The sequence below is a fragment of the Leuciscus leuciscus genome (assembly GCF_965113295.1).
Source record: "Leuciscus leuciscus genome assembly, chromosome: 25".
Taxonomy (NCBI): Eukaryota; Metazoa; Chordata; class Actinopteri; order Cypriniformes; family Leuciscidae; genus Leuciscus; species Leuciscus leuciscus.
Window position 1 is genome coordinate 31,848,195 of NC_138724.1, and position 11,501 is coordinate 31,859,695.

Sequence of the window (11,501 nt, forward strand, 5' to 3'; positions counted from 1 at the left end):
GGACGATTTAAAAGAAAGTCTCTAATCCACCAGATAAGGCCGCCATTCACCCCTAAATCAAGTAATCTCTGTAAAAGAACATCTATCTTAATTGAATTAAACGCTGAACTAAAATCTATAGATACAATTCTAGCATAATTTGTGTAAAAAGAATAATAGGCTCATATGTAGGAATGTTAAGGCATATTCTATCAAAATCAATATTACACGTTCCACCATCAAACCTACTTAAAAAGACATTAAAATGTTCTGCAAAAGATACACCTTGTGAAGAATACATTGGTTTCCTTGTTTCTCTCCCCATCATAATATTTAGACCCTCCCATGCCTGTTTTGCATTACCCATATATAAACCTATTATTATCAACCTTATTCTTAAAATCTAATTTAGCTTTCTTAATTTGACTTCTGAGTTCCTTTCTTTTTTCTCTAAACAGTTCATTATCACCTTTTAAAAAAGCAGCTTTTTTTCTCATTAAGGCAAGTTTTAAGATCTTTAATGAGCCACAACCTGTTATTTGGATATATATTCGAATTGTTTTTGTTTTAACACAATTATTTTCACAAAAACTTATATACAATGTAGTAGTAGCCTTTATTGTCACTTAGTCACAAGTACCAGTGAAATTAGCCATCAACCTGTCCATACAAACATACATACAATATGACAATGGGGTAGACAGGACAGGAAGACAGGGCATTGAGGAAAAAAAATACAGCATAACATGAGGAGAGGTGAGGAGAAAAAAAGGCAACCCCCAGACTATGCTCCTGTAAGGAGTACAGTTTGGGAACAGTAAAAAACACCTCAGCAACATTAGCACATAATCAGTACACTCATGAAAACAACATGAACACACAAGACTTGCAACAGGGGAGGGGAGTGGGGGATGGAGGTAACCCAGCACAGGCAAGCAGCCATCCGGTCCTGCAGCCATTCTCGGCGCTGGTCACAGACCCGCTTGTCAGACTGGTGGTACAAAGCGTCGAAGGCGAGGGATGGGGGGTGGGGGGGTGATTGCATATCTGTATATATATGTAAGAGTTCGTGTATGTGTAGGCCTGGAGAGTCGCTACGCCTGGCATCCTAATCTAGGTGCCTCAGTCCGCAGGATTGTCATAGCGATACACAGCAATTGCCATGGAGTCAACCTTGATCAGGTCCCAGACAGAGTCAACAATCAGCAGGTGTCAGTGGGGAATGGGGGAAGGAACGCAAGAGCGTCTCTCTGCAGTGCTCTTCCGGGGGAGTTGTTGTTCCAGCAGCAGCCTCGGCCAAGGCCAGTGCTAGTTGAGGGGGGCCGAAAGCAGATAAGATTGGGGTTGTTTGGTCTTGGGACGAGTAGCCGCAATGTGGTATTGTCAGTGATTTCATGTACATTATCACATTCATCAAAGAACAGTTGCCACTCTGTTTCATCAAAGAACAGTCTCTAAGCTCCTCTTTACTCTGATCCATCCACAGTTTTATCTCTTTGGTCACCGGTTTCTCTAGTTTAAGCTTGGCTCGATATTTGGGTAGCAAATGTATAATGTTATGATCGGACCTCCCCAATGGGGGGCGGCCCACAGCCTTATAGCCATCTGTAACAGCTTTCCATTAAGCCGCTGTTGTATTGGTAATAGGAGTGCGCAAGTAATTAATGCGTATAAACTCCATGAACACAGATGTAAGATGCAACCAATGTCTTTTATCTGTTGTGCTCTAATTAATTAACGTTGCTTCCAATTAGCTTATTGTGGTATCTCATTCTTTGTTGTTCAAAGTCCATACTTTGCAAATACAGCGCACGAACATTGTCCATATTCCATATGTCTTTGAACATCACTCTTTATCAATGAAGGTTGAAGGTTGAATGGTTAAGCACTATTAAACTCAATCCAACACATTACAATCTTATAAGCACGATCAGCATGATATTCCATGTATTACATGGCTTAACACGGTAAAAAAACTGTGTGCTTCCCCACTACTAATACACCTGTTGTCTAATTACCCATGTGCTCCTAATATGTGAAAGTGAAAGTGAAAAGTGAAAGTGACACGTGACGGCCAAGTATGGTAACCCATACTTGGAATTTGACCTCTGCATTTAACCCATCCAAGTTAATGCACACACATTAGGAGCAGAGTAGTGAGTAGTTAACACACACACACACTGCAAACGTGGATACACACACCCAGAGCAGCGGGCAGCCTTTGTGTGGCGCCCGGGGAGCGATTAGGGGTTAGGTGCCTTGCTCAAGGGCACCTCAGTCATTTCCCACCGATTCTGGAAACGAACCAGCAACCTTCGGGTTACCAGTTCAACTCCCCAACCACTAGGCCATGACTGCCCCTGTCAATGTCAGAGTGCCCCCAATGGACAAATATATAATTGCATTAAAATGGCTCCTACACCATCTGCTATATTGCCGAAGCATTTGTCCAAGGTACGCATAGATCGAGTGGGGCAATCCACATACTGATGAAGTCAAGTCAAGTCAAGTCAAGTCAAGTATATTTGTATAGCGCTTTTCACAATACAGATTGTATCAAAGCAGCTTCACAGTATTAAATTAAAATAATACAACAAAGTTTGTTTCAAGAGGAATTTATTGATTGATAAAATTAAATTAAATATGCCCAAAATATCCCCAACTGAGCAAGCCAGAGGCAACAGTGGCAAGGAACCGAAAAACTCCATCAAGTGACCTAATGGTGTCCTAAAACTCCATCAGGTGCCTTAATGGAGAAAAAAAAAACCTTGGGAGAACCCAGGCTCAGTCGGGGGCCAGTTCTCCTCTGGCATTTATGAGCTAGAGGCCGGATTGTAGTTTGAACTGTAGGATTATATGAATGCCTGGCTGAAGAGATGCGACTTTAATCTAGTTTTAAACTGGGAGAGCGAGTCTGAGCAACGAACAGTATCAGGAAGACTATTCCAGAGTTTTGGAGCCAAATGTGAAAATGCTCTCCCTCCTTTGGTGGTTCTGGATATCCTAGGTATGACCAAAAGCCTTGAATTTAGTGATCTTAAAGAGCGCGATGGATTATAGGGTGATAGAAGATCCGTTAAATAGACTGGAGCTAAGCCGTTTAGGGCTTTATAAGTCAGTAGCAATACCTTGTAATTAATACGGAGCTTTATAGGTAACCAATGCAGTGATGATAAAATTGGTGTTATATGATCATATTTTCTTGATCTCGTAAGAACTCTAGCGGCGGCATTTTGGACTAACTGTAGCTTGTTTATTGAGGATGCAGGACAACCAGCTAATAAAGCATTACAGTAATCTAGTCTCGAGGTCATGAATGCATGAACTAACTTTTCTGCATCAGAAACTGATAGCATATTACGTAGCTTAGCAATGTTTCTAAGGTGGAAAAAGGCTGTTTTTGTAACATATGAAATATGATTTTCAAAAGACAGGTTGCAATCGAGTATAACACCCAGGTCTTTTACTGTAGAGGATAAAGTAACAGGACATCCTATGATGTTAAAGTTGTATTGTGCGAGGTTTTGTGGGCGATTTTTTGAACCGATAAGTATTACCTCTGTCTTGTCTGGATTTAATAAAAGAAAATTACGCGTCATCCAATCTTTTATATCTTTAACACACTCTGTCAATTTGGAAAATTTTGCGTTTTCATCCGGCCGTGATGAAATATATATTTGAGTGTCATCAGCATAACAATGGAAACTAATTCCTTGTTTCCTTATAATATTTCCAAGTGGCATCATATATATTGAGAATAACAGAGGGCCTAATACAGATCCCTGCGGCACTCCATAGTTTACTGGAGTTATGATCGATTTTTCTCCATTTAAATAGACAAAATGGTAGCGGTCAGATAGGTATGATTTGAACCAGCTTAGTGCTTGTCCTTGAACACCAGTATAATTTTGTAGTCGATCTAAGAGTAATGTATGATCTATAGTATCGAACGCAGCACTAAGATCAAGTAAAACTAATATTGAGATACAGCCTTGGTCAGAAGTAAATCATTTGTGATTTTAACGAGCGCAGTTTCAGTGCTATGATGCGGTCTGAATCCAGACTGAAACTTTTCATAGATATCATTTTGATGCAAGAAAGAGCCCAGTTGAGCGGACACCACTTTTTCTAATATTTTAGACATAAATGGAAGATTTGAAATGGGTCTATAATTTGCTAGATTATTATGATCTAATTGTGGTTTCTTAATGAGAGGTTTTATAACTGCCAGTTTAAATGTTCTTGGAACATGACCTAAAGATAAAGACGAGTTAATAATATTGAGGAGAGGCTCTTCCACTACAGGTAACACTTCTTTCAGTAGTTTAGTTGGTATAGGATCTAATAAACATGTTGTTGTTTTAGATGAAGTGATACGTTTATTTAACTCTTTTTGTTCTATAGTTGTAAAGCACTGTAATTGTTCTTTCGGGGTGATAATTGAGGCTGAATTATAAGGCGCAATTGAAGATTGAACGTTTACAATTGTGGTTCTGATGCTTTCTATTTTCTCAGTGAAGAAGTTCATGAAATCATTACTACTGAACTGTAACGGGATATTTTGTTCGGGTGACGTCTGTTTATTTGTTAGTCTAGCCACGGTATTAAATAAAAACCTTGGATTGTTTTGGTTATTTTCTATTAGTTTGCGGAGGTGCTCAGCCCTGGCCGCTTTTAGGGCCTTTTTATAACGTGACATACTGTCTTTCCACGCGATTCTAAAGACCTCTAAATTAGTTTGTTTCCATTTATGCTCTAAAATACGGGTTTCTCTCTTTAAAACATGCGTAGTATTGTTGTACCATGGTGCTTTATTTTTCTCTCTGACCTTTTTTAATTTAGTAGGTGCAACCACATCCAATGTTCTAGAGAGAATGGTGCTCATAGTGCTAGTTAGTTCTTCTAGTTCATCTGTTTGTTTGGGTTCAGGCAGCAGCTGAGACAGATTAGATAAGCAATTTGAGAAATTATCTATGGTGGATGGGAGGATTGTTCTGCCTGGTTGATAACGCGACGCCGCATGACATATTACAGCAGTACGTAATATGCAAGTTACCATGTAGTGATCAGTGACTTCATCACTTTGTGGAATGATATCTATATCGGTTGGATCGGTTCCATGTGATATAATTAAATCGAGTGTATGATTAAGACGATGAGTTGGTCCGGTGACGTTTTGCTTGACCCCAAATGAATTTAATAAATCTGTAAACGCAGCCCCTAACGCATCATTTGGATTATCTACGTGTATGTTAAAATCTCCAACAATTAGTGCTTTATCGACATTGACTAATAGGTCTGAGAGAAAATCTGCAAACTCTTTTAGGAAATCAGCGTAAGGCCCTGGCGGTCTATATACGGTAGCCAAGGCTAGAGATAATAGGGATGTTTTTCTAACATCTAAGAGCGTAACATTTAGTACAAGTACTTCAAATGAAATAAACGTATAACCCGTTTTCTGATTAACATTGAGAATATCTCTATAGATGGTTGCAACACCGCCACCACGACCAATCAGACGGGGCTCATGCTTATAACAGTATCCAGATGGAGTAGACTCATTTAGACCGAAATAATCATTTGGTTTAAGCCAGGTTTCAGTAAGGCAAAGTATATCGAAGCTATTATCTGTGACTATTTCATTTACAATAACTGCCTTAGGTGTGAGTGATCTAATGTTTAGAAGACCTAGCTTTAGAAATAGTTTTTGTTTACTAATAGCAACATTTTCTGTTTTAATAACAATTCGATTTTTCCTAGATCCTGCATTAGATTTATTATTTGATCTCACTAAACGAGGAATAGACACGGTTTCTATGCAATGTTCTACACTAGTATTTATATCAGTTAAATTGGTGCAGCAGAGACTATGATTTGGACTTTTGGTTACTAGTCAAAGGGTATTTAACATTTTGGAGATAGTATCCGACAGAAGATCCGCTCCGAATCTGCTTGGGTGTAAGCCATCAGCACGGAAAAGCCTAGGACGCTCCCAAAACAGATTCCAATTATTTACAAAGAGCAGTTTCTGCTCATTGCACCATGACATTAACCATTCATTTAGCGCAAATAATCTGCTGAACTTTTCATGCCCTAATCGGTACGTGGGAAGCGGTCCTGACACAATGATCGTTGTTTCAGGCGATGTGCTGCGTACCGTATCGATCAGATTCCTGAAGTCTTTCTTCAGAATCTCCGTCTGGCGCAGCCTGATGTCGTTCACTCCCGCGTGCAGGACCACAGTTCCGACGCGCTCGTCACCGTTCAGGATCTCGGGAACGCGAGCAGCGATTTCAGAAACACGAGCACCAGGAAAGCAGTGACTGTGCACCTAATAACTCAAAAACCGGGAGGGTCGGAGAGAGTCTTGGTCTAAACCTGACTCGCGTCTTCCGCTGCGGAACCACCCAGGCTTCGTGGTGGCGTGTTGGAGCCGGAGTGAACGAGACCATGGCTGATTGCGACCGATGCTGAGGAACGCACGGAGTAGACGCGGTCGGAGTCAGCGGGTTAGTAACGTTAAACACTGATTTGTGTGCATCGGCGCGTGATGTTTCAAGAGCTAAACACCGGTCTCTCAGCTCGGCCTGTCTCAATAAAAGGTCGTGGATCTGTTTCTCAACAGCTTCCAGCTCAGACTGCAGTGCGTGCAGCTCAAATGTGTCCTCACCTGCACCAAAAGGTAGACTACTTACATCTGATATATTCGCCATTTTAACAGATCGACAGTGAGTTAGCAACGAAGCTACCAGTGATGCTATCAATATTAATACTAATTTATGACTGAAGTCTCGGATATAATCCTTTTTTTTTTTTTTTGTGGTAGGGGTGTAGAGTAGACGCACGATAGGCGAAAAAATGTTTGTTTGTAAGTGAGTGTGGAAAAGACGCGTTCAGCCGTGATCCACTGGAGTAACCTATAAGAGTATCCGGAGTTGGATCACTAATAGGCTTGAGACGCGTCTGCTCAACAGTCCGCGTTGTAACTATGAGGTTTGAGCAGTAGTGCTTCTCAGTGAGGAAAAGTAGAAAATGTTCGTTGTAAGTGAGTTTTAAGAGAAAAATCAAGAATTATAAATCAAATCGATAGTGCTCCAAAAACAACAACGCATTCAGACGCATGCGCATTGAGAGTTTCGTGTCACTTCCGGTGTGATCAGATATCAGGTATCCTTCCTGATGAAGTGTTGTCCATATCTCCGAGAATTAAAGCTGCAGTCGGAAAGTCTGCCAGATTGAGGGGACTTAGCCTCTCGTGCCCCTCCCCCACCTCCCATCGAGTTTGTGCTCGTCAGTGCGTGTATACCAGATTTTATGTGAACGTACCCGTCTCTTCAGCATCGAAGCATCATTTTCTTTTCCTTGGTTGTTTTGGACCTCCAAGCTCTGGTTGTTAACCAAGGAATTGGAAGCTTGTTAGTAGATTTTCTCTCCACCATCCCGCTTCGTACAATCCAACACACCTGTGAACTTCAGGCGTGTGCATGTGAAATTGTAACGCAGGGCTCTCAAGTGTCACGCATTGAGCATGACAGTCATTTCGGTCTTTTGTCACGCACTCCCACTCGTATTTCTCACACGGAATAACTATTTATAATATATTTAATATGCCGCAGCGCCCAAAACTTCTCTGGCTGCACCGCTCTCACTGTGGAACCGGCAGGAGTCAGGCGCGTCTCTCCTGGAGTTCTTAGTCGAGCACTATTGTATCTGGGTAAGATTTAACGCAACAACCAATGAAAAAAAAAGCATATCCTCGAATTGTTCATGTGATTCTGCCCGGACGTTTCGTTCACTCACAGAGGAAATCACTTTGAGCACAGAGTAAGTCATGATCTCCTGTTTTAATGTTACAACAAATTCACAACTTGTTTGACACAAACAATGACAACTTGACTGCTGTTAGAGAATGTTTCCCAGATAATTAGCATCAGTTTTTCATGAGTGTCTGTAACTTAGCCAACAGTTTTACAGCCTGTTCACTGACAACACCTGCTCAGAGGGGGTTTGGGGTCACTCTTGTCTGTCTTCAAAACATGAGAGCCCTGGTAACGTGCGTGGGGATCTGTGGCGTGTGCACGAACTGTGATTGACAGTCAGATCTCACACAGCCCTGCGCTGATTGGACCAGAAGAACGGGGAGCAATGGATTTTTGCAAAACAAAAGGTGGAGGTAGAAGCACAGGTTTTTTTTATAAAACCGGCTGATTTATGTTGTTCTGTTAGAGTATAGTGTCGGTTTCAGAGAATATGATCAAAAAAAGCTTGCACACTGCAGCTTTAAAATTGGTTGGTCAGAGAAGCGTGCCAAAGCGTTATTATAACTGTCCGTTATTTTATTTGCGGCTTCCACATTGTCTGGTCCCGTAACATATAAAATGACGGTAATCTGTCTAAATTCCCATGGTAAATAAAATGGTAAAGACACTGATAATAGCTCATAATCTGTAGTACACACTTGTTCATGGATCCGAAAATGGAAAATGTGTTGCCCATCATTTTGTAGCATATACTGCATACTACATATACTGTAGCTACTTAATGTAGCCTATATCATTCTTTATTGCGTATTATTTTATAAATAACACAATGTGCAAAATTCCCTTATAAATCTCAGTCAGCTGAAGATTGTGTTCACATGCGTCTCCACCCCGAAAATAACCATATATGGAGATTACAACGCCTCGTTTTACTGCTAGCCTGCTAGCTTATCTTATATTAGGTATGTTTTTATATAGTTCCCAATTACGTTTCAAATTAATGATGTTTGTGTGTACCTAGCATCAGTGGTGTGTGGGGGGGGGGGGGGGGGGGGGGGGGGGGGGCTCAAGCCCCTGCTCCTTTTGTCTCAACATGTATTGTGCCCCTCTCTGATAAATGTAAATAATAATAATTATAAAAATAAATATTATAATAAATAACAATACACTTATACACCATTGCCACGAAAAATAATAATACAAACAAATGTTTTTTGTTTTTTTTGGCGGAAGCATTTGGCGGAGGTGAAGTGGCAGTAGGCGGAGGTTTTTTTTGCAGTGCTGTGTACGCAGCAGTTCGCCGCGAGTCTTCAAACTGCACGGGCAGCAGGCACATTAAGCTAATACAGAAAAGTTACATTTATCCTACCATGCTACTGTAAAAGTTGCGGCAGCATGTGAGTTATGCTTAACAATCATAAAAGTATAACTCAATTTCAGCCGCATTCTGAGTCTGACAATGTCATTTGTTTTTGTCCAGGCCATAGCAAGTGTTATTAGCTTGGGGGAAATACATCTAGTGAAAGGAAATTTTAAGTCCATGTCCAGCTCTAAATTGTAAGGAACTTATATCTTTGATTTCATAGTACACTTTACAATAAGGTTCATTTGTTTATTATTCATATTAACTAACATTAACTAATCATGAGCAAAACAAAGGGAGCCAACAAACTCCCTTTTTATTGAACTAAAGGCTCTAAAGTTTAAAGAATTAGTAGAACTAAAAACATTACAGATCATGTACAAAGTAAAAAATCATCAATTGCCAGAAAGTATCCAAGGGTTGTTCACAGAAAGAGAATGCCAACATGACTTAAGGGAAACTTGTATAATTCAAAAAGAACCAATAAGGACCAATGCAAAATACCATTGTATTTCAGTTAAAGGTGTAAATCTATGGAAAAGCTGTCATGAGGAACTGAAAATATGTGGGACACTTAATAAGTTAAAGAAACTATTTAAAAATAATGCACTGAAACTATATGAAACCATTTAAAGAATGATAAATGAACAAGCTGCTTTTGTTGGATTTGGATTGTGCAACGGTATTGCATAGGAAATACTAATGTTTTTGTATTCTGTTTATATTTGTTTGTCAACATTATAATGATGTAAGACAATAATTATCATTTTTATTTTTTATTAAAATATGAGATGTTTTAAAAAGGTAGGCATTATAAGCAAGAGCTTCAGCCTACACCTGTTTCAGACTGTGCTGATGTTTGTTAGCTCAACTGTGTCTGAAAATAAACTAAACTAAACATTTGTTAGGCTACTGTAGGCCTATTTGTTAATCTTAGTTAATAATAATACAACTTTTAATTGTTTGTTCATGTTATATCACAGTCAGTGCATTAACTAATGTTAACAAATACAACTTTTGATTTTAATAATGTTTTAGTAAATGCTGAAATTAATATTAACTAAGATTAATAAATGGTGTAGAAGTGCAGTTCATTATTAGTTCATGTTAACAAATTTAACTAATGAAACCTTATTGTAAAGTGTTATTGATATTATGATAGCTAACACTTTATTGAATACATTAAAATACATTAAGTCATTAAAATATATAAAACACAACAGACAGACGGTACTGCTTTAAATACAGGTGATTTATTTTAAAAATAAATGTTTTTTTTTAAAAGTGCCCTTTTTGGTCCTTCCGCCCCTGCCCCGGAGGAGGTCTGTGCACGCCACTGCCTAGCATGACAATTAATTCAATTTATTATAGTAGGCTATTATTATATACTACACCACATTACTATTATTGTGTAAAATTTATATTAAATTACTTGTACCGAACATAGTATGTTGCAACAATCCTTATCCTTATACAAAAATACATTGTTAGGCATGGTTTGTTTTATTATGCCATATATAGGCATTCATTTTTTAATATTTCCAGCATGTTGTTAGTACACATCACACAACAGTTAAATAGGTTATAATTAGTCAAGAAGTTGTGATAACTTTTGATCAAGCATTACCACCTGGGTCCTAAAGGATACCCAATTCCTGGGAGGACTTGATTTCTCATGACAACAGAACGAGACCCAGTCACACATGGTCGCGGCATCATTGATTCACAGTTTGCAAGAAGTTTAAGAGAATTTAGATCCTGGTTTAAATGGAGAACAAGGTACAATTATAGACTTCCTTTTATATTTATGTTGTTGTTTCGATTAGTTTTCTTTGTATCAAGATTACTATCAGCATCTCCTGGACTGCAATGATTTCTCTTGACGACACCATGGCATCCGAGCATGCATGCTAGCCATTACATGTGGTGGAGATCAGACAAGCCCAGCAAAAAGATGACAACATTGAACCTGTTCTACAGTTTGAGCTGTCCAGTAAAAAGCCAATGGGACATCTGTTTAAGACCTCGAGTGCACAAAGTAAATGCTTACTGCGCAGTTTGGACAAACTTCTCCTGGGAGACAATGGAATTCTCCGCAGAAAGACGAACACCCAGACACAGCTAGTCTTACCTGCAAGGTACAAGCAGTTTTTTTTTGAGAATTACATGATAATATGGGTCATCAAGGTCTAGATCGAACAATGTCTTTAATAAGAGATAGGTTCTATTGGCCACAAATGCACAATGATGTTGATCACTCTGTCACCAAGAGTTGTATGGAGGCCATGTAAGGAGGCCAGAGCATTACTTCAGAACATTGTCACTACTCATCCGTTTGTGCTTGTTTCCATTGACTTCTTACACCTGGATAAATTGAAAGGAGGGTATGAGTATATCCT

At 39.3% G+C, this 11,501-nt stretch overlaps 1 long non-coding RNA gene across 1 annotated transcript in view; it reads right to left on the minus strand.

Annotated features, from left to right (window-relative positions):
* Window positions 1-11,501, minus strand: part of LOC309491317 — a 155,046-nt gene that overhangs the window by 72,449 nt on the left and 71,096 nt on the right. The gene's annotated exons all lie outside the window — the stretch shown is intronic.